The following is a 27,640-nucleotide window of genomic DNA, read 5'->3' on the forward strand; positions in this document are numbered from 1 at the left end:
GGCTGCAGGGACAGATCTCTCAGGCAGTAAAGAGCTTGCTGCAGAAGCAAGAGGATTGAATTAAACCCATGCAAAACAGCTTGGATTGCAAATAATTACTTGGTAATCTCGGGCCTGGGGTGGGGACCAGGGAGCAGAGACAGATGGATCCCTGAGATTTGCCTGCGGCCAAACGGAGGAGCTCCAGGCTGGTGAGAACTCTGTCTCAAAAGACAAAGTGGACAGCCACTGAGCAACCTCCTCCAGCCCTCACCTCTGGCACCCCCTGTGCATGTGGGCCTGTAGGAACATGCACACGTGCACGCACATGCATGCAGTACAAAAGTTGAAAAGACATATGTGCACACACAAGCACACAAATAACCTGCCTAATTATTTAAAACAAAACCAAACCAAAATGCATGTATGTAAGAGATCAGGTCTTAAGCAACAGGATATAGATACAGATACCATCATATTTTTTTTTCAAAATATAGAAATATTGCCACATTTTCCATGAGGTTAACTTTTGAGGCGAAAGGGTAATTTTGAACCTATGGTTTCTTTAAAAAAAAATCTCTTAGCCAAAGCAGAAACAGTTTCTTGGGAGAGGAAAATGACTGAGTTGTCATATCCATAGCGGGGTGGGGGACATTGTCCAGGTTCTCCCATTGCTTCCTAATGTCACAGGCTGAGCCTTGGTTACACATTCATAACACCATATAAATGTGAACAAAATCTTGCAAGGAAGAGCCAAATGGCCGATGATAGACGCGCACTGGCACCAAGGTCATCCACCTCAGCCTGAGAGGCCATATTTAAATTTAAGCTGGGAGTCAGTTCTTCCCTTCACAATCTCAAAAATGTCGTCTTCTCGCCTCCGTGAGATGGGGGAGTGAAGGCTTTGAGTGGGCCTCTTCCTGCAGTGTGTCTGGCCTTGGGTTCTTAGAGTCAGCTAACATCAAAGGAAGCAGAAGAAATGGTGTGAGGACCACAGATAACTGGGGCAAGGGGATTGCTAAAATTAGGGGTGAGGTAGCCTGGGCTCTGGCAAGGACTGTGTGGACCTTCTCCAGAGGATAAACTCTTACTTACATTCTAACCTTCAAAGAGAAAGGCTTACTCCACAGGCCTGAGTGTCTTCCAGACTGCATAGATCTGTGGCCTCGGGTCCTTCCTAACAATTCTCCATGCTGATATTCAAATCCATTGCTTTGTGCTGCGGGGCCCTGTGTAATCCCGAAGTTGACAGACATGTCTCTTTCCTGCAGATGGTCTAAGATGGCTTCCATAATCAGACACATCCCACACGCTCCTCTCCCCCCCTCCCCCCATTCCTCCTGCTCAGGGTCCTTTACAGAGTCCTCTCTGCATTTGGGGTACATCTGGTGTGGGGGTTTTTGCAAGCTGGGGTAGCAAAGTCAGGGCCAGCCCCACCCCATGTGTGGGCTGAGGGAGTGGTCACCTGGGACCCTGTGCAGTGTCTCACTTTCTCCCTCTCTCTCTCACGATGCACGTGTTTCCCTAGCTACTGTATCTAAATGTCTACCCTTCAGGATTTATGCTTTGAGGATAGCTATCACATCTCGGCTGGGCCCATCAGGAAAGGGCTGAACTTTTTTTCTGTGAATATCTTGGCTTCCCTAATTTCCTTCCTCTTCAAAGAATTTACGGACACCAGAAAGTTTGAGAAAGGATGAAGAGAAGCCAATTTGACTCAAGTGGGGACCACAGAGATCAACCTTATTTCCCTAAGAAAGCCCTTGTGGGCCTCCTCAGAAAGCCGCCATGTCTAGAGAGCATGACAGGACAGTCGGAGATAAGAGGAGCTGTCCCTGTGGATCTTGGCTCCCTCCCACCTTTCCCCTGCCACACTCATCTTCCTCCTTTTGGGAGATCTTTTTTAGGCTTTGAGCACCAGATGCCTCAAATTTGGAGAGTGAGGGAGAGCCAGAGAGCCTCATCCACTTAGTCAGCTCTGGTTGTCTTCTGTCCTAAACAAACCACAAACTGCCTCACCCCAACACATACACGGTAAGCACAGCCCCAGAGTGGATGTCCCTGTCCCACCCTGGCCTATCCACCATAAGCACTGCCCCTAAGTGGATGTCCCAGAATAGAACCCCTTGCCTCAAAGAGGCCAGCCTCCAAAGCTCTCTTTCACTAAGCAGAGGGGTGCATGGTAAGTGGGTAAGTTACAGGTCAGCATAGGGGTCCCAGAATTCAGGCCTGAGGGCGAACAGGGCACAGCTGGGCAGAGAGGGCCTTTATCTCCTGCCAGTTGGACCCAGAGATGGTTTTGGAGGCTGGAGTGCTCTGTGTGTTCCTGGCAGATGTTTCCCAAGCTACTCTGGTGGCTGTGGCTCCGGGCCTGGCCCAGAATAACACATTGTTAGCATATGTTAACAGTCTGCCTTTTCTCCAAAGATCACATAATGCTTTCCACTTAGTGTCTGTCTCGCAAGTGTTACTATCTGTTTTATGGTCAACAAAACCGAGATACAGTGAGGTTGGGGAGCACCCACATCTGAGTGGGAATGGGTTGGGGGGTTTGACCCTGGAGACCTGTGCTTCCTGAGTCTCAGCTGTTATTCACCAAGTGCCCTCCTCGACGGTTCCTTCCAGAATGCTCTCTCTGACTGACTGATCTCAAGATCTGGTAGGAGTTAAAAGGAACACATATGTTCTGATCTCCTCAATCTCTCTCTCTCTCTCTCTCTCTCTCTCTCTCTCTCTCTCTCTCACACACACACACACACACACACACACACACACACACACACACACACACACACTGCAGTGTTTAGCATGTGGTGACAGATGAAAGAGGAGGGACTCTGTTTCGGTACAGGGTTTTGTGACCACACATGGTTTCTTTCCTTCGCCCCAGAGGAAGCACATGAAATCAAGACTGAGCTCGAGGGTTGCCCACCTCCCTCCCCTCCCTCCTCTCCCTCCCCTCCCTTCCCTCCCTTCCCTCCCTTCCCTCCTGTTCTTCCTCCATCTGAAGCCCTACTCTTTCTGTCCCCTGAACTTTCTTAGTAACTGGTCACTGATACCATTCCACAGAAAGAGGAACCACCAGGCTGAAGTGAAGTGGAAATTTCCAGAAGACTTCAGTGGCTCTGAACAAGGACAGCGCCATGCTGCTGGGGCAGGAGAGGCTTGCAGGGAGGCTGCTGATTTAGGGTGTGCTGACTCCCTCGTAGGCAGAGGGCTCCATAACTGTCACTCAAACGAAAGCAAGAGATTTCCTGGGTGGAGACACCTAAGAGGAGCTAGAAATGTAGAAAGCCAAGTCCTTAGGAAAATAACTACAGAGCAAAAGTTGCCAGGACTGAAGATTACAAAGCACAGCCTGGAAATTAAAGACCTAAATGAATGGAAAGACAAAACCACTGAGAGACTGTGCTCCATGCCATTGAGAGACTGTCCTCCATGCCATTGAGAGACTGTGCTCCATGCCATTGAGAGACTGTGCTCCATGACTTTGAGAGACTGTGCTCCATGCCATTGAGAGACTGTGCTCCATGCCATTGAGAGACTGTGCTCCATGACTTTGAGAGACTGTGCTCCATGACATTGAGAGACTGTGCTCCATGCCATCGAGAGACTGTGCTCCATGACATTGAGAGACTGTGATCCATGCTTTTGAGAGACTGTGATCCATGCCATTGAGAGGACAATCAAGCAATCTACAGATTGAATGTAGTACTTACTGAAATCCCAATGGAATCTCTCTTTCTCTCTCTCACTCTCTCCATGAGTGTGTGTGTGTGTGTGTGTGTGTGTGTATGTATATGTGTGCACACATATATGTGCAGATGTGTGTGGAGGTAGGAGGTGGGGAAACATACCTCAGATAGTGTTTGATAGTGCTCTGTTGTGGTTGTTTTTCTTTTTCCTAGACAGGGTCTCTCACGGCCTGGACCTTACTGAGTAGGTGAGGCTGGCTCACTTGATGTATTTCTCACCATTGAGGATCGCCATCTTTGGTCACTGCCACATTACCAGGACAGAACACATAATAAGCACATAGACAATCCTCAAGATAACAACTTACTAAATGCACACGGAGGAGATAAATATATCTGCACCTTGCCCTTTTGCAATAAAGCAAGCGAATACGAGGGGAATTTTGTAGTGCCCTGGGGAGCACAGCCGTGCTGGACGGTGAATTGTCACCACACACGTGAAGAAGCAGTGCTGATTTCTTTTGCTTCCTCCATCTGAGAAGCAAGTTTGTTCCTCTGGGCTGTCTCCAGATCCTCACATCCAAGGCTTGGCTCTCTGGATCACAATCCATGTGAAATCACTTCCCCATCTGAGAAAGTCATCAGGGGATCTTAATCCATCTTAATCATCAATGGCAAAGGGGCCCTGAGAGTGGAGATGCAGTTATGACTGTGTGGGATGCCAGCACTTGGCTTCATCTGGGTGAGAGCGAGTCTCCATAGCAAGGAGCCGACAGCTGGCGGGAACATTGCAGAGCTGTCTGCAAGTGACTGAGCTGGGTAGGCCGGAATGGGAGCCTCCCGCAGGGAGACACTTAGGACTTGTAGACGCGACTACGTCCAAACAAATGTTCAATTTCATGCTTAACTGATGATCTCCACTTTGATGACGAGTGACCAAGAGGAAAGCTGTCTGTTAAAAGGTGACTCACCCGCCTCTCGTTTTAAATCAATCTTGGGAACATGGTCCTGAATTACATCACTGACCTCCTGAAGACGGGAAGTCTCTGAGAGAAAATATCCCAGAACCACAGATTCTGTGTGAGGGTCGATACCTTGTGAGGGAGCCTCTTCGTTCCCAGGGATGGCTGTTACCGAAGGACAGGAGGACTGAGCTGTCCCTGAGACCAGCAAGAAGAATTTCCTACCCTGGTGATGAACAGGCTGACAGTGACAGTGACTGTCACTAAGTGCCTAACCTGAGCACGTGTGAAACATCTTCAAAGTAATAACAGAACTAAGGGGTGGCTTATGCTTTGCAAGCACAAGGACTTGAGTTCAAAAGATGCCCTGTCTCAGAAAACAAACAGGTATAGAAAGCCCCAGGACATGCCTTTTGTATGCACCCATAAGCTGTGGAGGTTCATGTCGTTGCATAAATCTGGAATCCTGGCATGTGGGAGGTTGAGTCATGAGGATTGTGGATCTGGGGGCAGCCTGGGCTACTTAATGTTCGGCCAGCCTAGGCAAGCTAGCAAGATTCTGTCTCAAAACAACAAACAGACAAAAAAAAAAAAAAAAACAGGCCAGCAAACTAAAAGAGTCTACATGAAGACTATAGATAGATGATAGGTAGATAGATAGATAGATAGATAGATAGATAGATAGGAACGTGAGACATAGGTTTCTCTGTAAGCACCTTGGCACAGCACTAGCAGTGAAGTCTTTAGTCTTATAGCACATTTCAAAAGCCCCAGAATGAAATCAGCTCCCATCTATGAGAATTTTAAGAGAAGGCAAGGCTGAATCTCAAAGTTCACGCTCACAAATTCCGTCTTCATCTCTTCATTCTTTGCTGATAGACTATCTCACTCTCCTGGGTGGATCAGCGATTTGGTGAACTAAACACACAACCCCTTCCCATCCCCCTACCCCTACTTCCAGCCCATCCTATGGCCTCTGTATGGGCAGATTTCCTTCTGTAATGAGACCATGGCTCTGCAGAGAGGAAACAGTGAATGTTCAAGGGCAGAATGGAGACAGGCTCCCACTTCTGGCATCTTGGGGAGGTGACTGTCCTAGGCTTCCGGTGGACATTCCACCCTGGAGGACACCAAACCTCCAAGAACACAGCAGCAGTGCCCTGGCTTTAAGTTCTTGCCATGTCACTGTCACTGTCACGGAGCAACGTTTCTCTGACTCTCTCCAAGGCCCCAAGGTCAGTTTCATTTTTTGTGCCTCAGTGTTTCATGACTAACTCAGCCACATCACTCCCCTTTCTGCATCACAAACCTCAAAGGTTGCTGCCCTACTGGGTAAAGAACAGAAAAGATCTACATGTTTCTTGAAGGATCTATGCTTTGTTGGGGTTGGATTTTGTTCTTAGCAAGCATTTTAATCCTAGTCGATGGAGTGATGGAGGAAAGGGAGAGATGGAGACAGAGTTAAGTATGTAGATGGATGAACGGACAGTGAATGAACAGATAGATGGGTAGGTGGGTGAGTAGATGGATAGATAGACAGGCAGACATAAACAGACAGATATATAGGTTTCATTTTTACCCCCACAGCCCATATGCTACCTAAAGACCTATAAACAACATTAGAATTCTATAAACCCATTTTATGTCCCAGGATAATCATGCTTTTACTTCTAGAGCACCATGTTTAACACAGCAGTCTTGGGTTAGATGGCTCATAACTCCTGAGCTTGCTGCCCTATTGGGTAGAGAACAGAATGACATCTACCTGTGATGTCATTATCCTAAAACATTGCATGTGAAGTATTTTGCAATACATATATTCTCCATCCATCTATTTTTAAGCCTAGGAATTACCTGTTTTTCAATTGTAATATATATGACTTAGAAGAGTCTCTGAGGTCCCATCCTTGTCACCATCTCTGTAAGGGACATCTGATCTCTCTCAGCTCCACTTCAGCTCTTATGAGAACCCAGCCTCTGGTGGGAGAGCCTGCTGGGGAGTGTGGGGCGATTGGTTGGGCTTAGTGCCTGCGTTGCTGTAAATACTGAACAGGGAGGAGGAGAAAGTGGGCTTGTGATCACAGATGGGCGCTCTCATCCCTCGCATACCTTTGAGACAGCTTGTGTCTCTCATCAATTCCTGGGACTGTGGCCACACACTGTTAGGTTATTTCCCACTGTGCTTTGCAGGTTTGTCACATGATCTCGACACATTTGTACTTCCTTTTCGGCTGGAATGTGACAGCCATCTCCCTAGCTATCCTGGCTTCCCTAATTGGGGATGATGGAGGTTGGATTTTACCGGATAACATGGCCCCATCTGAGCAGAATCCCTCAGAGGCCTCACCTCCTTGTTGGCAGACTCACCCCATCTTAAGTAGACCTCTGAGATGAGGGGACAGAGAGACCTATCTACTGTTACCAGCAGGTCCTTCAGTGCTAAAGAGCTAAACTGCAGCTCAATGGCCAGGGGTTGTATTTTATGATCATTAGGTGGTTGTCTTAGAGAAAAGGATATGGGCAAGGAGGCAGGACATGCACACATTGATGACCAAAGGTGAAGAAGTTGAATGGTCTCAGTGTATGGATAGAAATATTACTTTGCTTCTGCAAAAGCCCCAAGTAGAAAGTTTACCTAAATGTCCCTTTCAGAAAATACAAAAAGAAGGATGTTCTATCTGGTTGAATAAACGTAGATTCTCCTCTCCATCCACCCACCTTCTGAGGCACCCTTTCTCAAGCAGCCACAGAAGAAACCTTCTCATGTGGTCCAGAGGTGAGGAACATGGAGGGTTTGAGACCTGGTCCAAAGAGCGACTCAGGTAAGTTAGGTGAGTCCTCTGATCCTATGAATATAATAGTGCCAGTATTTTGGCTATAGAATATGAAGTGCTGGGCACAGTACTACTTCTGGAGGAGATAAAATTACATCTCTCTTAGGAAGTCATGCAAAACCGTACCTGAGAAGATCTACTGATCCAATGGGGGAAACACAGAAAGACAACACAACAGAACGCAGAGGCCCACTGGTAACGGAGAGACCGGCAATTGGCTTTGGAACGGCTGGTCATCCGTGTGTTGAATTACAGGCAATTATCAGTGGGCTCCCTGTTGGCCGTAATGTAGAGCCATGTGTCAAAGGGAAATCTGATCTCTAAGGAGGGAAGCCCCACAGCATCTTTTAATCCTGTGCCAACTCTGCTGGGTCCAAACCTTTCCACGGTGCATTTTTATTCTTGAAATCCATCTAATAATTATTGGTAAAAGTTGCGGTGAGGTTAAGCATCTCTACCAGATCATCTGGTTTTCAGAAGCTCCAACTGGGGTCATGAAAATAGGCAACTTTGAAGACTGAAATAAATTCTGCTTTACGCCTTCCATACTGTCTAGCAGTCTATCCTCCAGACACCTGTATGTCGTTCACCGGGATGGTCTTTGTTAAATTCTTGTGTGTGTGTGTGTGTGTTTTGGGGCTTATGTGCATATGTGTGCAGTAGGGTGTGTACGAATGGAGGCCAGTATCTTCCTTAGCCCCTCTCCACCTGGTTCTTTGAGACGGAGTCTCTTACTGAACCTGAAGATCATTGCTTCAGCTCAACAAGCTGAGCACTAAGCACCCAGCAGCCTCCTGTCCTTGCTCTCCAGTTCTAGGAGTACACGTCTTGTTGCATCCAACTTTTCGTGTGACTACTGGGGATGTGAACTCAGATCTTCCTGCTGGGCAGCAAGCCATCTACCTATAACACTGAGCCATCTCCACAGCCCCACCAAAATGATTAAGGTATTCTGGAACCTTGAAGCTTCATTCATCAGAGAACAACAGGCAGCTTCATGCATTTTGGCCATGCATTACACTTCCTTATACTCCCTAGTACTTGGAGTTTATCAGAATCCTGAGCATACATCACTGAAAGAAGAGACTTCCAGGCATCACAAATGGCGTGCAAAGCTAGGCCCGCTGGAAAGCAATCAGTACCTCTCCCACATGTATTCTGGCCCAGTCGGAGCCATCCTTGTCCACCTCTGTCCCCAGGTCCCCATTATAGCCAACACGTGTGCTTCAATCTGGAAGAACTGAGGTTAGTAGGTACAGACCATTGAAGCTCATTGCTAAGTGACGGCTCCTTCTAGCTTCCTGTTCTCCAGGTCAGTTTAGGATATTCACACTAAGTAAACTGTGGGCCTTCCGGCTTTAGATTTCTGAACTTTGGTTTCCACAAGTGCAAAAGGTGGGCTTGGCTACATCCAGGCTTAAGTATGCTATCAGCTTACGCTGCGTGCATCAACTATGCAAACCGCACTCTACCTAAATACCCCAGATAAGGCCTGTCCTCAGCAGAACTGCTCAGGGAAAGCCCAAATGTTGGTTGCTGCTAGGTGGGGCTCTGACTGTAAAGCACACATAAGCCACATTATACATTCTAGTTTCAAGGAGGTATTTCCCACATTAGAGCTCCTCTATCAGCAAAGAATTAACTCCATAAACCCTAGAATTAAAATTAAAAGATACCCTCAATACCACAGATAATGACAATCGGGACCTGGAATGTAATATTTTACTAGCTTCTTCTCATTTTTGTTTTTGAGACAGGATCTCATGTAGCTGGGGGCCAGCCTGCAACTCCCCGATCTTTCTGCCTTTTCCTCTCAAATGCTGGGATTGCAGGCATGTGCCACCGGGCTTGGTAAGTGTTAGGCCACTTACCGTTGTTCATCTTAAATAAGCAGGCATCCCCATGACTGGGACTCACAGGCTTTGACACCCCCCTCCCCATTTTCCCAGCCCTAATAATGTAAAAGTTGATGAGAATGCTCCTGTCTGCTTGGGTTTTATATTTTCTTCCTATCCTTATCTTCTGGACCACGACTTGGTATGTTATAATTAATAGAATATTGTTAATGTGAGCCAGCGGGTGAAGACTACCGCCAGTCAGCTACTCTGTCTCCATGAAGGCACTAGCCCACTGATTCTGAATGTGTCCTGTGGAAGAAATTGTCATCAGCCACTGGCAGGAATTAAAGAAACACCCCATGTCTCGGTCTATCTCTCAGTCTCAGGCCCAGGGCATACCTGACTCCTGAGCCCTGATGTCTGTCCTACAGAAGGGGAATCTGGAGCTCCGGCTCTAGGCACTGGGGTAAGAGCCGAGATGATATCAAGTCCCTGCCTATTCTCTGTCTGATGATGAATATGCAAACACATTCAGATAAGGCAGGTCACAGTAGGGGAAGCCAACACAGTAAAGACGACCTGGACTAGCACGTCCGTGGCCACAGGCATAAGCGTAATAGCTGATAAAAAGATAGGAATCAAAACAGGCCTGGGAGTCATCATCAAATGCCATGTGCGGGGGCTGGGGGGGTCATCATCTGAGGCAGGAGAGCAGCTATGGCTCCAAGCAGGAAGATAGCCTTTATAATTACCGCTTGTGTTGTAAGGCACAGTGGGATTCTGGACACCCGTCTCCCCTAGCCAGCTTTGCTCCTGACCTTTTAGTGGGCAATGCTGCTGTAATTTCTCAGTTCAAATGAAGTCTATAGAGAGCCACAGAGAGGATGTGGACCCCAAAGCTGGCTTAACGGCCCTTGGGAGGCAGCTGGCTTGTAACGTGATCAGGGGCCCTGCTTCTTCTTTGTGTGCTGGGCTCTGGCCCTAAGAACCGGTTATTGGATGTCTCTTGGCAGGTGCTATGGGATTAAGGAGGTGGCTGGCCAGAGGCAAACTTTGAATTAGGGTAGTTTAGTAAAAAAGTAGGTGCCTAAAGTAAATACGATCTTTAGCTTAATCCCCCATAGCTAACGTTTGGTTCAAATTTAATAGCAAGGTTTGAAAGGTTGGTTGGCATGTGTATCTGTCATTTGTCTGTATGTCTTTGCGCTGCACACCAGGAGTTATATTTTTAACTCAGCGATGAAGTCTATATTTACCAGGCCTAGCAATCCTCAAATACCAAGTGCGTTATTTTTCCTTCTTTTGGAGACACAACAAGGTAGAATACTAAAATGTTGGGCAATTTATTTCTTAAATCACGTTTTTCCTTCAGTTGCTAGGGATGGACCCAGCGAGCTCTCACACACAGTGTCCAGTAAGTGTTCTTCCTTTGAGGACTCAGAGCCTCCATGTTATTTCTTATAAACTTTGAGGGCACTTACGTTCTAAGGTGAGCCCCGAATTTATGCTGTGAACTCATGGTCTTCCTGCCTCATCTCCAAACAGCTGCAGTGACAGGACTTCACCATCAGCAAAGCTTCTAAAGTCACTCTTAGAGAATGTTGCAAGGTCTGTAATTTCCACTCATACAATTCTGAGCCATGATAAAGGACACACACACACACACACACACACACACACACACACACACACACACATTATGTAATGACCATCACACATTCCAGTTGCTTCAGGTTCCTGAATCACTGAAGAAAGACCGACCTCAGAGCTGGGAATGTTAGCTGCACTGGTATAGTGCCTGCCCACCGTGTATAAGACCCTCGGATGGATTCCAAGTATCATGGAAAGGGTAGAGTACATCTCTAATCCCAGAACTTAGGAGCTATGTGTTTAAAGGTCACCCTGGGCTATATAGGGTTTGAGGCCAGCCTGGGCTACATGGATGGCACCTTCCTGTTTTCCTGGCATCGACTCCCTTGCCACACCTACTCATCAAGCCAGCAAGAACTGCTCATCACTGTGCTTCTCACACATAGGATGTGTGTGCACGCCCACCTTGTGTCTGTAGCTACCATCCCCACACTTATGTTACCCAAGAGAGGTGTAACCTATGAGGGGAGTTTTGGAAAGCAACAGTACGCACTAACTGATCAACAGAGACAAAAGAGGGTCCCCAGTATGGCGACTCTTTGTATGGTAAATGGTAAGATCCCAAATTTGAAGTTTCAAGGCCAATTTTGCAACTTTGGACAACCATTCAGCCTTAAAGAGGCGTGTCTGCCTCCCGAGGGGCCACAGCAACAGTGGCAGCTGCTACGATGTAGCAGACAAAGTACACACCCTGAAACGTGTTTGTTTACTATGTTTCTCTCTTTGCCTCTCTCCCTCAGCCCTTCTCTCTTTTCCTGAGTGTGTATGTGTGTGTTTGCTTGTTGGTGTGTATGTATATGCATGCAGAAGGTCAACTAGATATCGATTTTCAGGAGACAGTCACCTTTTTCTTTTGAGCCATGAATCTGGGTCTCACTGAACATGTTGGGTTGGCTGACCCAAGCGTTCCCAGGGATCTGCCTGACTCATCCTTCCTAGACTTGGATTACAAGAAGGATCTACATGCCTGGCTCTTTGACATAGGGCTTGAAAGGATTTTTTGTATGGCTAGTGCGGGAACTTTCCCAGTCAAGCTGTCTCCCTAGCCTTGAGATGCTAAAGCATTAGTAGAAAGGAAGGTATCAATGATTTCTTACTGGTCACGATTTTAAGACCAGAAATTCATTTTGGTATTTGGAGACTCTCTGGACACTTTTGGGGAATCCCTTTGACTCTATTTTTTCACCATAGGCTTGGGCCAGGCCATCCCTCTGAAGACATGGAAGCCTGTCTCCTCCTTTTAATTCTGTGTATTCCTTGTGGCCCATTCTCCATCACTGTGGCTTACTCCTGTATCTCTCTTTTAGCCATATGGCAATGCTTCAGTAAGAGCTGGATTCCCCAACCTTGCTTCTTAACAGCTTCTCCAAAGGTGACTGAATGACAAAAGTGTTGCTGTATGGCTTACGGTCCCAGGCTGAGGACAGGGGCAGGGGCTACTGAGCTCCACACAGGTTAAGTAAAGGAGTGAAAATGGAGGCGTATAGAGAAGTGCCTGACTCTGAGGCTGTGAGGACAGGGGTGGGGCTGAGCCCGTGACACCTTCCCACCCAGACCCACAGACGTGGGTGAGGCTTCTCAGCTAGCTCTGTGAGTGGAAAGCCTGGACTTTGCTCGTTGACCCCAACCATCCACTTGGACTATCATGGTTTGCTCATCATTGCCCAGGGAGAGGTTAGAGACAGCAGCAATCCCAGAGCACGGAGAAGCGGGGGCAGTAGAATCTCATTAGGCAGAGGTGCAATTTGAGTATTTCGTGAAGTTTCCAAAAATGTCAGTTTTGCAAGATGTGTGTTTAAACACTCGCTTGCAAAATTCCTGGAAATTAGCAATCAACACTCATAAGAGTGGATAAGCAAGAACCATTGGCAGCCATGTTGTGGCTGCAGGGGGAGGAGGCAGGTCTTCAGGGAACTCAGCTTCATGGTGTGGGGAATGACTGCCAATGACATGTGACCCTGTCCCTCCTACACAGAGCCACCTCCACCCAGCTGCTTTAAATTGACCCAAGAATCCAGTGGCAGTCCCATCCAGTGGAGGCCTGAACTTTTGCTTTCTGTACTTGTAGTGGATGCAAATCAGAAGTAATAGGGTCAAGGAAACCGCGGGGAAACTGAGGCTCGGGAGTCAGCATGATCCACAAGGAGGACTACTGGGATGCAGGACACAGTGAGACTGAAGACAGCATCTGTACCTACCAGAAATTTTAGGTTGTCACAGACTTATTTATTTTTTAAAGCTAGGGTTTCATGTAGCTCAGGCTATCCTAGAACTTGGGTTGTAGCCCAGGGTGACCTTGAATTCCTGACACTACAGATGTGTGCTATCACATTCTGGGTGTGTGGTGCTGGGGATGGAACCCAGGGCTTCATACCTGCCACGCAAGCACTTTATCCAATGAGTTACATTACCAGTCCAGATTACATTTTTTTAAAAAAAAACAAAAGCATTAAATTTAAAATAATTCGTAAAATACAGGCATGTATATGAAGTTATTGTGCATTTACACTTTATTATATTACATGGTTTACATATTATATAACCTGCTTTTATACACTTTTTTTTTACTATATACTACATTTATACCAAGTGTGTGTGTGTGTGTGTGTGTGTGTGTGTGTGTGTGTGTGTATTAAATAAATATAAATTCACAAGCAAATTTAGCTTGGGCTGGCTCAAGAGTGGAAGGGTCCACTTCTCACCCTTCTTTACAATACATATTCTTGAGTTTATTTAAGTTTTGGCCAGGGAATTGTGAACAGATTCTGTTCTTGCAGGGAACAGCACACGGTCCCTTCAATACTCTCTCCTTTTGCCTGCAGAGTAGAGATGCTGTGTCAGGGACAGCAGCAGCCATCTTGACAGAAGTGCTATAAGACAGTCATGACAGAAGGCAGGCTGTCAAGGTAGAAGAAACCTGCTTCTCTGTTATAGTAAAGACGCCATACCATCTCTACACAAAAGAGAAACACACCTCACACCTCTGGCCTTGCTCAAGCCCTAACAGCTTGTCTACCGACTTAAACGCTGGAGTGTGCCTGTGATAACAGTATACTCTGGGCGTTCTCCAAAGTCTCCATGTGATATTAATTCACTTTCTGCATCCAGACCCCTTTAATGTCTCAGGCCATTAATTCTAGTGCTATAGTGAGGAGCCTGTCCTCAAAACAGGGCATTGCAGAGCTCCCAGCTCCTCTGTGGTCTCTCTTCCCGCCATCTCAGTTAACTGAAGCTAACTGCAACCTGAACACATTAAATGGAAAATTCCTCAAATTAAAATAAGATCTAAACTTTGCACAGCTCTAAATGGCCTGAATCAGCAGATGCAGCCCCCACCTGGGCCATCAGTCATCTTTGTCCAGAGTATCCACGAGTTGTGTGCTACCCTCCCGTCTCAGTCATCAGATAAACGTTAGTGACACTCCAGTGTTCATGTTCATTAAAGTAAGCTTTATTTTACTTAACATTGACCCAAAGCATGAGTGTGGGGATGTCTGATAGTGAGAAACATCATGGAGAAGCCAGCAGGAGCTGACAGATCTCTACCAAGAAGGGGGAAAAATGAATGCTGAGGTTGCTAACATTTTCAGTAAGATCTGCCCTATCATGATCCATGCCAGGCTTCCTGTCACCTGCATAGACTGTGGCAGTTATGGCCTGGTGAGTGGCAATTAGTAGGTTAAGGCTGTCAGGAGGAAGAATCTGACCCTCTATTGGTTTCAGGGAATCATGGGAGTCTTTGAGAGCATCCCTCAGAAGAGAAGAGATCCTTACGGCTATGCCAGGCTGCATTCTTTCTTTTCTGTTCTGTTTGTTCTGTTTGTTCTGTTTGTTCTGTTTGTTCTGTTTTCTGTTCTGTTTGCTAGGCACAACCCAGAGTGAAGCTAATCCTTTGAGTGCACACATACTCTACCACAGTCTGACAAGACCACCTTCACCCCAGTCACTTTGTAACTCCACACTCTCCTCCCATGATGCAGAAGCACCCATATTAACTAGGAGTTCATAGCATGGACCATATTCTGTGCAATGTCTATCGTGCTCAGAGGAGGAGTGACCGGGCTGAGCTTTAGGAACAGTCAGAAGCCACAGAGGACAAGTGTCTTTGGAGGCTAGCAGGTGGAACCTAAAAGAAGAAAGGGAATTTTCTCTCCTTTCATCAGTTCAGTACCTCAAAAAGTTACCTCAGATGAGCAGACCCCAGAGTCTTTACACTAATGACACCTTCTGAATGGTGTCTTGTCCGAAGAAGATGTTGGAGGGTACAGTTAGAAGTGTGGAAACTCTGACATATATCTTTATAATCAGTCTCTCAGCCTACACACTGTCATATGTTTATGACAACATTTCACAGGAAGGAAGCCCACTTGACTTCTTTCACGAAAATGGTTAAAACAGTAATGAGATAGTTTGGGTCACTCCCTGACAACCCCTTCCTTAGCGTTCTTACAACTGGGCTCCGTGTTACCTGAAGCATCCAAGCATCCTTCAGGATGTCCCACGTCTTACACTCATCTCACGAGACAGCTGGGTTTCCCCAGTGGACTCCATCTCATGTGACAACAGAGCTGAGACACACTCTCTCCACCCCTAAGACACGGACATTCTTTGGCCTGAATCCTTGCTCCTTCAGGATTGTCAAGTTAAGCTGTTTATTACCAGTGTCTGTGCTAGCAACTGTACAGAGATGCCTGGGTATCCTGGCTAGGTGCAGATATCTCAGCAGAAGTTAGATGAGGAGAGCCACTCCAGAGTGAGGCCGTGGGGAGAAACACACCAAAGGACAGACATGTACAGAGGAGAGCCATGCACAGCGCCAGCCACTCAGGGGACTTGCTCAGCAGAATTGAGGTCCATTTTAAAGACCTTCCTGGAGGAGGGGATGGGAAAATCACAGGGCTTTTCTAGAAGCCCTTAAGAATAGGCTGGATTCCTCCCCCCAACCACGATTTCTGTACTTTTATTTTATGTGTATGAATGAGTGCCAGCATATGTGTCTGTGCACCTTGTGAGAGCAGTGCATCAAGAGGCCAGTAGAGGGCGTTGGTGCCCTGATATGAATTGCAGGCGGTTGTGCGCTGCTGGGTGAGTGCGGGGAGCTGTAAGAGCAGCACACACTTAACCACTGGGCCGTCTCTCCAACCACCTTGTTAATTTTGTTTTTGTTATTAATCTTTAGTTAGCATAAAAATAGCAGGTTTCACGATGACATTTCTATGTATATAAACACACATGTATATGTATATGTGTATATGTGTATGTGTGCATGTATATGTATATAGTATTTTGCTCATATTTATCTCTAGCACTCTCCAAATCCCCTTACCTCACTGCCCTCCCTCTGGTCCCCCTTCTGTTGTAAGAACATATTTATCTGGCTTTTTATTCATCAGATACACACAGACAGTGATGAAGGGTATTGGTGGTCTTTTCCCCGTGTTCTCTAGAATAGCAAAGGTGAACTTGAAACTCTAACTTAGGTGTCAGGATCCAGAAGGCCCTCGGCGATAAAGGGGATGCCATCATGTGTTGCTCAGTGGCCCCTTCTTGGATGATTTAACATCAGCTCTTAGATGCCATTTGCTGTGACATAAGATGTCCACTTAAGTGGTTGTGTGTGTGCATATGTGTGTGTATATATGTGTGTGTGTGTGTGCACATGTGTGTGCATGTGTGTGTATGTTTGTGTCCACTTTGTAGTCCACCACAGCCTCAGAGTCATTGCAATTCCCCTGCCTCAGCTTCCTCAAAGCCGGGATTATAGGTTGTAACCACCACACTGACTGTCACTACTTTGAGAAGTAGGTCCTATGGAGCCAAGAAGGCAGCTTTCCTGTTGATTCTCAATACCACTCTCTGCTTCGGAGGGTCAAGCTGTTTGGTTCCCAGTGAGTTTGTGGTCATACCAGCGGTTACCCACTGACTTCTCATCTGCCTAGCTTATCTGATAACAGGCAAATGGGGAAGAGCTTTTAATACCCCCTGAAAGGGGAAGGAAGATGGGCACGCAGTTATTCACATCGTGGAACCAGGCCAGGGCACATGACTCCAAGAAGGAAAACTATCTCCATGCTGGACTCTGGTGTCCCCTTTGCTTTTGAATCTGGTATTTCAGCTCTCTGTGCCCATCTTTCTGTGTGTCTCTGTCTGACTGTGTGCCTCTGTCTGTGTCTGTCTGTCTCTCTGTCCGTCTCTGCCTGTCTCTGTCTTCCTCCGTGTCTCTGTCTCTTTCTCCTTCTCTGCCTCCCTCCCTCTCTCCTCTATTAAAACCAGGTCACAATAGCCCATGACGCAGAAAGACAAGAACTCTAGGTTCCAAATGTGTCATTTTCAAGACAGTTTAGTTCAAGACCAGGGTCTGCAAGCCTTGCCATTCCCCCGACTCCCGTAGCGCCCCCCCCCCCCAGGTGTCAGCAACCCATCAGGCGTCAGGGTTCCCTGCTACCCTCTGATCAGCTCTGCACTGCACTAAGGAGTTTTTTATGGAAAGCAATGGTCCCAGTGGCTGAAGGGTCCAGCAAGTGGCTGGTAGAGCCAGCAAGGAGCGATGGAGGGATGGTGTGAGGAGGAGACAGGAAGGGAGGCGGTGACACAGGCCTTCACAGGGCCGCTGCAGCTAGGAACTGCTGCAAAAGCAAGCTGCCCACGTTATCAGTGGCGCGCAGGCCTGCGGTTTTCTCGCTCTTGCAACCCGGCTTCAACTGCCGGTTTATTTTTCGACAAACAGGATGCCTCCATCTGAGGCTGTCAGCATCCCAGGCTCTTTGAGAAGAAAAGAGGTAGTGAGGGCCCCACCCTAGAGCCCAGCCGGGAGGGGTGGGTGAGAGGTCCTGTTTCTAGATGCTTCCCAGAGAAGTGAGAACCTAGCAGGTGCAGTGGCCAGGGTTCAGGAGCGTGTCAGGAAGGGTGGGGGTGGAACTTACACCTCCCACCCCCACCAGACTTAAATGGACTCCCCACCTCTGCATGGGTCCCAAGGCTAAGAGTTCCAACTATAAGGGGATGGACAGCTTGGGCATGGAGAAGCTTGCTTCTGAATGCCTGTGCAGAACACTTGAGAGCCACCAAGTGCTGATCCTCTGGTCCACAGACCAACCAGTCCTAAGATGGGAAGTGCTAGGGCTGTTAGCATGAAAATGCTTAAGGATGCACAAGGATATAGTGGATGGGAGAGTGTGTGTGTGAATTTATTCCCTGGTTTTATGAGAGCTACTTTGTTAATGGGAAATGGAGTTTCTTTATGTTCTAGAAGGAACGGGAGTTTGAAGCAGGGAAGGGATTTGAAAATCTCAGCTAGAGAGATGACTCAGCTGTGAAGAGTGCTTAGTGTTCTTCCAGAGGACCAGAGTTCTCTTCCCAGCATCCACCTCAGGTAGCCAAGACTGCCTCTAACTCCAGCTCCAGAGTAATTAGGTACTTCTGGCCTCTGAGGGTATCTGCAGTCACATAAAGACACGAGAGTACATGTGCCCTCACACAGGCACGTACACGCACACAGACATAGAAACACACACATATATACACAGAAACACACATACACATGAAGCACACACACACACACACACACATACGTTCATGCACACACCACACATACAGACACACAGGAGTACAGATATCTACATTCATGCACACACACATCCACAAACACACACACACACACACACACACACACACACACACACACACACACACACACACACACACAATAATAAAATCTTTTTAAAAATCCTAGCTGGGAACGCCTTCAGAAACGGGAGAACCCAGATCAGTCTTTCATCCAAAAGATGGTAGGATCTGACAGAAAATACTCCGAGCTGTGCAGCCGAGCCAGAACCCTGTTTGTCCCGGGAAGCAGACGTGTCTTCCATGCGGATCTTCACAGACATAGTTTTACAGAAACTGGGTTGTAGTTAATGGCTCAGAATTTAGATTCCAAATTTTAGATCCCAAAGCTTAACTTGTTCTCAAATTAAGCCTAGCACTGTGGCCTGAACTTTAAAAAAAATGAATACCCTGAATTTCATATAATTAGCAGTGTCCTATGTGGAGAACTGAGGAAGCCGACTAGGAAATCCACTGTGTTTGGACTGCTCACCAGCGAGAAGACACAAAAACTACCAGATGCTCCGTGTACGCCTGAAGTTACATCAAGATTCCATTTTGACATCACCACAAACAGTCAGGGCTTCCTGTTACAGACTGTCATTCAAAGACCTTGGAAGCTACAAGGACTATTAAGGTACTGAGTTTCGGGCTCCCCCAGACTTGGGGTTTCTCAGGTGAGCTGTAGAAATTTGTACTGTCAAGCCAAGGACTCGGCGGTATGAAAAGTTCAAGCAACTTTACTGTGGCCTTCTGAGCACAGGCAAGGTTGCCCCTGGCCTGGTCTGATGCCTTTCTTGCATTGCTGATGTCCTGCTGAGTTAATTTTTTTTATTTACAGAGTGTTTTGGGCCTAACTTTGCCTCTCTACCTAGATGGCAAGTTCTGGAAGGCAGTTATAGGTAGTTTCATGCTGGCATGGCAGGTCATTTTGTAGCAGAGAGTCACATGCGTGGACCACCCCAGCAGATCTACGGATGCTCTTGACTGCTAAGTGAGCTAACAGTCTTACCTACGTGGCTTTGGTTTCAGAAGAAGCTGAGAAGAAAAATGAGGTAGCGAGTGGGGAACATTTCATAGGAACCTGGTTATGTGGTTAGTGGGAGTGGGGGAGGAGAATGGGGGAAGGGACTGGGGGAGGGGAGTGTGGATCTGCTCAGCTGTCAGCTGTGTGGATTACAGAGAGAATGGCTTCCAATGTTTTACAACATATTCTAGCTTCAACTCACCACCTCCATAGATCAAATGGTGGGTGTTTGCTCTACACTCTCACCCTCCCATGGTGGATGGCCTGGGTGGCCTCTTCCACAGTCTTCTTCTCTTGTTGCTCTTCTTGGCTTCCCCCGTTTTCTGCTTGACTGGTGGGCATTCCAAACCCTCACTTCCAAGCTCGTCAGAGGGGCTTTTAGTCTCTTACATGTAGCTAGGCAGAATAAAGGCATGCTTATATATGACTGAATCAGAGTAAGCTACTTTAGGGAAAGCAATAGAAATACCCCACTTAATCCCAACATGGCGAGCTTAATTGGCCGTGTGGTCTTGGGCTCCATTCTTAACCTTCCATGGTTTTGGCTTGTCATCTGAACTCTGAGGCACAGTGTGTTCATTTTGCATATCAGCTTGACCACACTGGCTCATGACTCTTTGGGTAGGTGCATGAGAGATACCTGATGAGCCTTGGAGAAAGCCAGTGTGCCCAGTCTTTCCATGCAGGTTACTTCTTTAAGGAAAACTTCCAGGTGTCCCTGGCCCTTCCTTCTTTTGGGTCCACTGTCCTTGGGTCTTTAGTTTCCCCCCTGAAGGGAATCTTTTGGTTTCTGTAGGAATCCCATTCTTTTGGAATGCAAGACTATTCCCATTTGTCATCTGGTCATCCACAACCCCTCCCTGACTCTGCAGCGTGGACCCCCTCCCTTCCCTTTATCTTGTCCCTCCAGCCTTTGATCTCAGTCTCTAAAGGCTTTCTGCTGGACTGCCTCATCTTATATCTCTTGCTTCTCTGATCCTTGAAGTCCCTATGAGAGCCTGCAGTCCTTGTGCTTAGGGTGGCAGTTCTCTTCTTTGCAGGACACAGGGAGTACGATCCCCTCAGAATGCTGAGGTCTGCCTTCCACAGACAACAGGCCCCCAAAGGGCTGAGCATCTCAGCTGTCATCATTTCTGAGACCTTTCAAGTTCTGTAGTTGCATTTTTTTTTTTTTTTACAGGGAATTGGGCTGTGGTCTTAAGATGTACCCAGTTGCTTTCTCAATTCTGGTAGTGGTGGTAGGTGTGTGTGTGTGTGTGTGTGTGTGTGTGTGTGTGTGTGTGTGTGTGTGTTATACTTTCTAGGAAATGGAATTGGAGGAGTATAAAGGATAAAATCTTTCCCCTGTTATCCTGGTGATTGTATGAGGTTGGATTTCTCTTCCTTGTCCTCCTTTGGGCGTGAACGTTTCTTGTTTGGAGTTTTCCCATGAACTGAATGTGTGTTGTGGCATCTTTAGACGTCACCTACTCATTTGTTGCTAATATCTTCCCTCTCCTCTCTCTCTCTCACTTGAGTTGTGACAGCCACAGACAACTCCAGACATTGATAAGTCACCCTTCTGTCCTCACATGGCATCCTCCCCCTTGTTATAAACCAGAGGTGTATGACACTCTCCTGTTGTAGAACAAATTTGACAAGGAACCTTCCTCTGAAAAGCCATTGTATATGACCTAAGAAGCGAGAAAGAAGCGGAATGAGCAGGCCTGCTAGAAAGAGTGAAAAATTACGGAACGATTAACCAGCCACAGATGAACTGTAGGTACAAGCATCCAAAACCACTCCACGCAGCAGAAGCCTGTTGTTTTTGGTTTGGATGAAGACTCATCATAGGAGACCCTAAAGGCCTGATGGCCAACGGGAAAATGGACAATCGGGACTGTAGCAAATTGGAAAGTCTTTCCAGTAACTAAGCAATTAGCAGGGTAAGAAGGTGTCCTGATGATCCAGGGGACATACGGACATATTTGAAATCATATCTCTGCTAAGGGTTTCATCTTCTGCATACACACAGAACCCAACAACTTGACAGCAAGACAAGAAATAACCAGATCAAAATGTGGGCAGGGGACTTGGAAAAATTATTTCCCCAAGACATATGAAATGACCCAGGAGTGTATTTAAATTTGACCAACACCTCTAACTGTCAGGGAAATACAGAGTAAAGCCTCCATCACAGGCCACCTCGGATCTTTAGGACAGATGACATTAAACATTCCAGAGACTCCATAGCTGTGGAAATGTGGGGGTCTGAGGAGATATAAAGAAATGGACCCACTGTGTGCTGCTGGTATGAATACAAACCAATATAGCCACTATGGAATAAAGTTTGAAAGTCCATTAACAGCTAAAAATCAAACTAGTGTATCACCCTATCTGATGGTTAGTGTTGTCAACTGACAAGCTCCAGTGTTATCCAGGAGTAATTTGTTCCTGTCAAGGGGTTTCTAGGTTGGGTTAACTGAGGTGAGAAGCCCTGCCTTGACTTTGAGCAGTAGCATCACGAGTTAGTGTTCTGGACTTAGCAAAAGGAGCCAGTGAAGCTAAGCACCAGCATTTGCCTCTCTCTGCTTCCTGAGCAGATGCAGAGGGAGCCACTGCCTAGAGCTCTGGGTACCATGCCTTCCCCATTGTGAAGGACTGAACCTTCAAACTGTAAGCTAAATACACCCGTCCTTCCTCAGGCTGCTCCTGTGAGACACTCCATTGCAGAAATGAGAAAAGTAACCAATACACCCAGCACACACACAGACACACAGACACACACACACACACACACACACACACACACACACCCCACGGATACACAGGCACACACATCCAGACACACAGGCACACACAGAGACACACAGACACACACACAGATATACAGGCACACACACAGGCACACAGGCACACACAGACACATACCCTGACTCACAGACACACATACAGAGATACAGAGACACAGACACACACACACCCAAACACACACACACAGACACACACACCCAGACACACACACCCAGACACACAGAGACACACACACACTCAGATACACAGGCACACACAGAAACATACCCAGACTCACAGACACACACACAGAGATACAGAGACACAGATACACATACCCAAACACACACCCAGTCACACAGAGAGACACACACACACACTCAGATACACAGATACACATACACCTAGACACACACACACACACAGAGATACACAGGCACACACACACACACAGACACACAGGCACACAAGCACACACAGAAACATACACAGACTCACAGACACACACACAGAGATACAGAGACACAGACACACACACCCAAACACACACCCAAATACACACACACACACACACACACACACACACGAGAGACACACATACTCAGATACACATACACCTAGACACACAGACACAGACACACACACACACACACACACACACACACACACACAGACACACACACACACACAGACACACATACAGACACATATACAGAGACACATATACAGAGACACATACACAGAGACACACACACCCAGAGACACACACACACAGACACACACACACAGACACACACTCACCCAGACACACAGATACACACAAACACACACATACATACATTCACACATACATAGACATACAGAGACACACATACACACCCAGACACATAGAGACACACACACCCAAACACACACACAGAGACACACACCCAGACACCCAGACACACAAAGAGACACAGAACACGTACATACACAGATATACTGACCCACAAGCACACATGCCCACACACACACACACACACACACACATGCAGACATACCCATGTACCCACACTCAGCACCCAGACACACAGACACAGACATACACACATAGACACAGGCACAGAGAAACATGTATGGACACATGCACACAGATACCGCACAATAAATTTAATGTAAAAATATTCCTTTGACTGTTAAAAAGGACAGTATTAAATACTATCTTGGGGTAAAACAAGAAGATGCCTGTCTACACATATGTAGTCCCTTCAAAAAATGTCCTTTGGAGCTGATAACAGAGCACACGTGTCCCCAGGCCTGGGGGAAATGGACTAATTCTTAGGGCTCGTCCTGTGACTTTACTGTTCTAGTTAATCTTCTAGTTGCTGTGACAAACACTGGACAGAAGCATCTTAAGGAAGGAAGGAAACATTTATTTAGCTCAGTCTGTGGGTACCGTGAAACTCGTCCAGGAAGGCCTGGCAGCAGGAGCCCGAGGCAGCTGTGCCCACTGTGTCCACAGTCAGGAAGCAGAGGGACATGGGTGACGGGCTCAGCTCACTTTTTCCTTTTGTCAAGACTTGGCCCACTCTCATCAGAACATGCTGCCTACAAGCAGAGTGGGCCCTCTCTCTTTAACATGTTTATTCCGCAAACACCCTCATAGACCTATCCAGAGGTGCATTTCTATGGTGCGTCCTCTTTCCCTTAAGTTGACAATGAGGACGAACCATCAGCGACACCGACCCTGAATATAGGCCAATTAATCCATAACAGAGAGTGGCTGTGCTCCCCAGAAAGCCATGACTCGGGCTGCTTAGTCTGACACTCTCTTCAAGACAAAAGTTGAACCAGTCTCCACTCCAATAGCTGAATTATGTGTCTTTCCTTTGTTGATTACAGGAGTTAAGAGCAGAGGCAAAAGGCGTCAGGGAGGAATCATGCCAACGGTTAGTACCTTCCTGCTGCTAATGGTGTGGTGTGTGTGTGTGAGGTATGGTGTGTGTGTGTGGGGGTGTGGTGTGGTGTGTGTGTCTTGTGATTGTGTGTCTTGTTAGTGTGTGCCTTGTGAGTGTGTGTGTGGGGGATGTGGTATGTGTGTGTGTCGTTTGTGTCTTGTGAGTGTGGGGGGGGGATGTGGTATGTGTGTGTGTCGTTTGTGTCTTGTGAGTGTGTGTGTGGGGGATATGGTATGTGTGTGTGTCGTTTGTGTCTTGTGAGTGTGTGTGTGTGGGGGGGGATGTGGTATGTGTGTGTGTCGTTTGTGTCTTGTGAGTGTGTGTGTGTGGGGGGGTGTGGTATGTGTGTGTGTGTCGTTTGTGTCTTGTGAGTGTGTGTGTACACGTGTGCATGTACGCAGCACGCACACGTGCACATGTCCAAGATCACTGTGACCTCTATGACTGTTTAGAGTCAAACCTGCCACTCACACAGAAGTAGCTGGTGTGTTAACTCTGTCCTGATTTTCAGTTCAGAGTCTGCCATTATGGGTTGCTGGAAGACTCCCCAGGCAAGTCCTAAGTTCTGACTGAAGGTAACAGCAGACACCACTATGAGGAAAAGGGAAGGCAGATGAGAAGCAGGGGCACCTGGCTGGTCTGGCTCTGGAGTGTACACAGACGTGCAGAAAGATCATAAGGAGGGCTAGCGGGGCTTCGAAGTGCCTTCCGAGAGCCTTGGGTTTTGATTTCCCAGTCTATCATCATAGCCTTGCGCAGGCAAAGCAGGGCCCTGGCCTTCTCCAACGGAGCTTTATTATTTTATTACTGTTTTTTATTACGGGATAATAATTAGCTTGAGCACCTTTTAATTTCTTCCCATCAAGATGTTTGCACAGCAACAATTAGAGGCTGGCAGCGCCCAGCATCTACAGAGAGAGTCTCTCAGAGCCAGCCGCTGGAGCTGGCAGGGGGACTCATCGCTAAGGTATCCTCCCTTGGGGGCCAGCCGAGACCGGAAGGGAATTGGCGAGAATATAGTAATCCCTGGCACGGACATCAGGCAAGAGAGGAGCCTCTGAAACAAGTGTGGCTCAAAGGGAGAAAGCACACCATACCGGCAAACCTCAGGACTCAGTGGGACCAAGGCCCCACAGCGGGATCGCAGGATGGGCCGCCAGACTTTCGAGGTGATAAATGTTTCTAGAGAAAGCTCTACCATGCCCAAGCCCTCCTCCCTCGGGAAGCATATCAATGCTTGCTGTGTGACTGGCAGGCGATGACAGGAAGGTCCTGTTCGCAGGCCCACTTGCTGTCACAGCTGAGTCAACTGCTTCTGGCTAGAGTCTTTATTTCAACCACAGAAATAATGAAATGAAGGGTTTGGTATAGGCTCTGTGCAAACCCTGGTCAGGGTCAGAGGTCACAGCCAGGACCATGTGGGTGCTGGCTCCCAGAGGCTCCTATATTTTTGAAGGACATCCTGGTGATGGGACATCCTGTGGACTAATTCTCTTCACTCTCTAGGTCTCAGGGCCTATGTAAGCATGGGGTCAGGAAAGAATCTCAGACAAGTTAGAGCTGCCTTCCAGGTCAAGGTCAGACAAACGCAGGGTTTGATGTGAACAACTTCCACAAACTCCTCTTTAAGATTTTCATGGGATGTTCTCAGGACAAAGACACAAGACATAACATGAAATTATCCCTATTAGATACCTCTTTGGTCACAAAGATGTCCAAAATGTCACCTCCTTCTATGTCTGAGGGATCTAAAGACTGATAAAAGCCACGGATTACTGTGGAACACTGAGCGGGGTTGACTGTCCCCAGCATGCTGAGAGGGCCAGGTTGGACGTTCAGGCTGGGGTGCTACTGGCTTGGGGAAGCATAGGCCCCCTGTGGGAGCCTAGGGGAAGACAAAGTCTCCCTCAAAGGGCAGCTGTGGTGGGGAAGAGCCTGAATGTGTGGACAGTAAGACAGGAAGCACGGCCTGCCCTGGAGAGAACTTAGGCCACTGACTGCATCTAGGGACACCAGAGCAGTCCAAGACAGGGAACAGTGCCCTCTCAGAGCTGACCCTACTGTCCTCAGGATATGGGAGCCATGGCAAGCTTTTGGCTCCAAAAGGCTTGACTTCCTTGAGAGTCATAGAGACAATCTTTTGTACTGTTTTGGTTTGGTTTTGGTTTTGGAGACCAGTTTCTCATGTAGCCCACGCTGGCCTGAGGCTTCTGATCTTCCTGCATCCACCTCCTGAGTACCACGACTATAGGTATATACCACCAAGCCCAGTTTTGACAGTGCTGGAAATCCAGCCCAGGGCTTTGTGCATGCTAGGCAAGCATCTTATCAAAGCAGTGACATCCCCAGCCCCACATTGACGTCCTTAAAACCCACATGTAACCTCTGCAGCTAGACACTGGGCTCTGTATCCCAGTGAGTGCTTCTGTTTGAATTGGGCCAGCATTGTCCCTGCAGCCTGACCCCAGGTAATTTCCTTTGCTTCTGCATGTTATGTAGAAGGGTTATTGTGAGAACACAGCTCATGGGGCCCTGTGAGGAATTCAATGCTGCAAGTGTACTTGTCTCACACCTAGTAGGTGCTCAAGGAGTGTCGCCCTAAGCTTAGTTTAAATGGATTTAAGTTAACCCTCAGCCTGGGGCACTCACTTTACCAAAGACTGAGACGAATGGGCTGTTTTCTCCTTCTCAGGTGCACGGTTCCAGGAAACACCACAAAGCCACCTTTTGAAGGTAACAGAGGCGGCTCCCCTGCCTCAGATCCACGGCAGTCTTTACAATTGCTTGTTACTTACTTCTTGACATTCTCTGGGTATCTCCCGTCTTGTGTGTTTCATCTCCAGACTTTTGATAGGTCTGCATGGGTTGGGTCATTTCCTTACTTTACAAATGGGACTCCAAAAGGTTAAAACATGGCTCCAGTTGGCTTTGGTAGTAGATCCTAGTGATTGGGTAGGAACCAATGGCTGGGTGCAAAGCCTTCCCCAAGAGGGTGGGAACCAAGGGCTGGGTGCAAGGCCTTCCCCAAGAGTGTAGGAACCAAGGGCTGGGTGCAAGGCCTTCCCCAAGAGGGTGGGAACCAATGGATAGGTGCAAGGCCTTTCCCAAGAGGATAGGAGCCAATGGCTGGGTGCAAGGCCTCCCCAAGGCCCCTGTCTGCCCAGGTCTCTGTGTGTTAGTCTCCCTCTGAGGATGGCCCATTGAAGAGGGTCTAATGGTCCAGAATACTTGAGTCCTCTTGGATCCCTGCTGGAATGATTGGAATGGTACTGTGAGTGAAAAAATGGAAGTTCTGAAGGAGAGGCAGAGGTTTGTGAGGATTCTCTGATTCAGGGATGTCCTTA

The 27,640-nt window shown here is 47.4% G+C and overlaps 1 protein-coding gene across 2 annotated transcripts in view, besides 4 other annotated features; it reads right to left on the reverse strand.

Moving 5' to 3' along the window:
* Runx1 (runt related transcription factor 1) overlaps nt 1–27,640 on the reverse strand; it is a 224,609-nt gene that overhangs the window by 182,669 nt on the left and 14,300 nt on the right. The gene's annotated exons all lie outside the window — the stretch shown is intronic.
* Nucleotides 17,362–17,894: an enhancer, noted in NCBI's record as "+23 enhancer fragment". NCBI's record gives its function as "enhancer in yolk sac blood islands, paired dorsal aortae in the para-aortic" and the evidence as "EXISTENCE:transgenic organism evidence [ECO:0001131][PMID:17823307]".
* Nucleotides 17,434–17,834: a DNAseI hypersensitive site, noted in NCBI's record as "+23 DHS site; the nucleotide coordinates are approximate for this feature". NCBI's record gives the evidence for it as "EXISTENCE:in vivo cleavage assay evidence [ECO:0001075][PMID:17823307]".
* Nucleotides 17,516–17,750: a conserved region, noted in NCBI's record as "conserved region; 255 nt core enhancer". NCBI's record gives the evidence for it as "COORDINATES:sequence alignment evidence [ECO:0000200][PMID:17823307]".
* Nucleotides 17,516–17,750: an enhancer, noted in NCBI's record as "144 to 378 core enhancer". NCBI's record gives the evidence for it as "EXISTENCE:reporter gene assay evidence [ECO:0000049][PMID:17823307]".

Source organism: Mus musculus, chromosome 16 (assembly GCF_000001635.26).
Source record: "Mus musculus strain C57BL/6J chromosome 16, GRCm38.p6 C57BL/6J".
Lineage (NCBI taxonomy): Eukaryota > Metazoa > Chordata > Mammalia > Rodentia > Muridae > Mus > Mus musculus.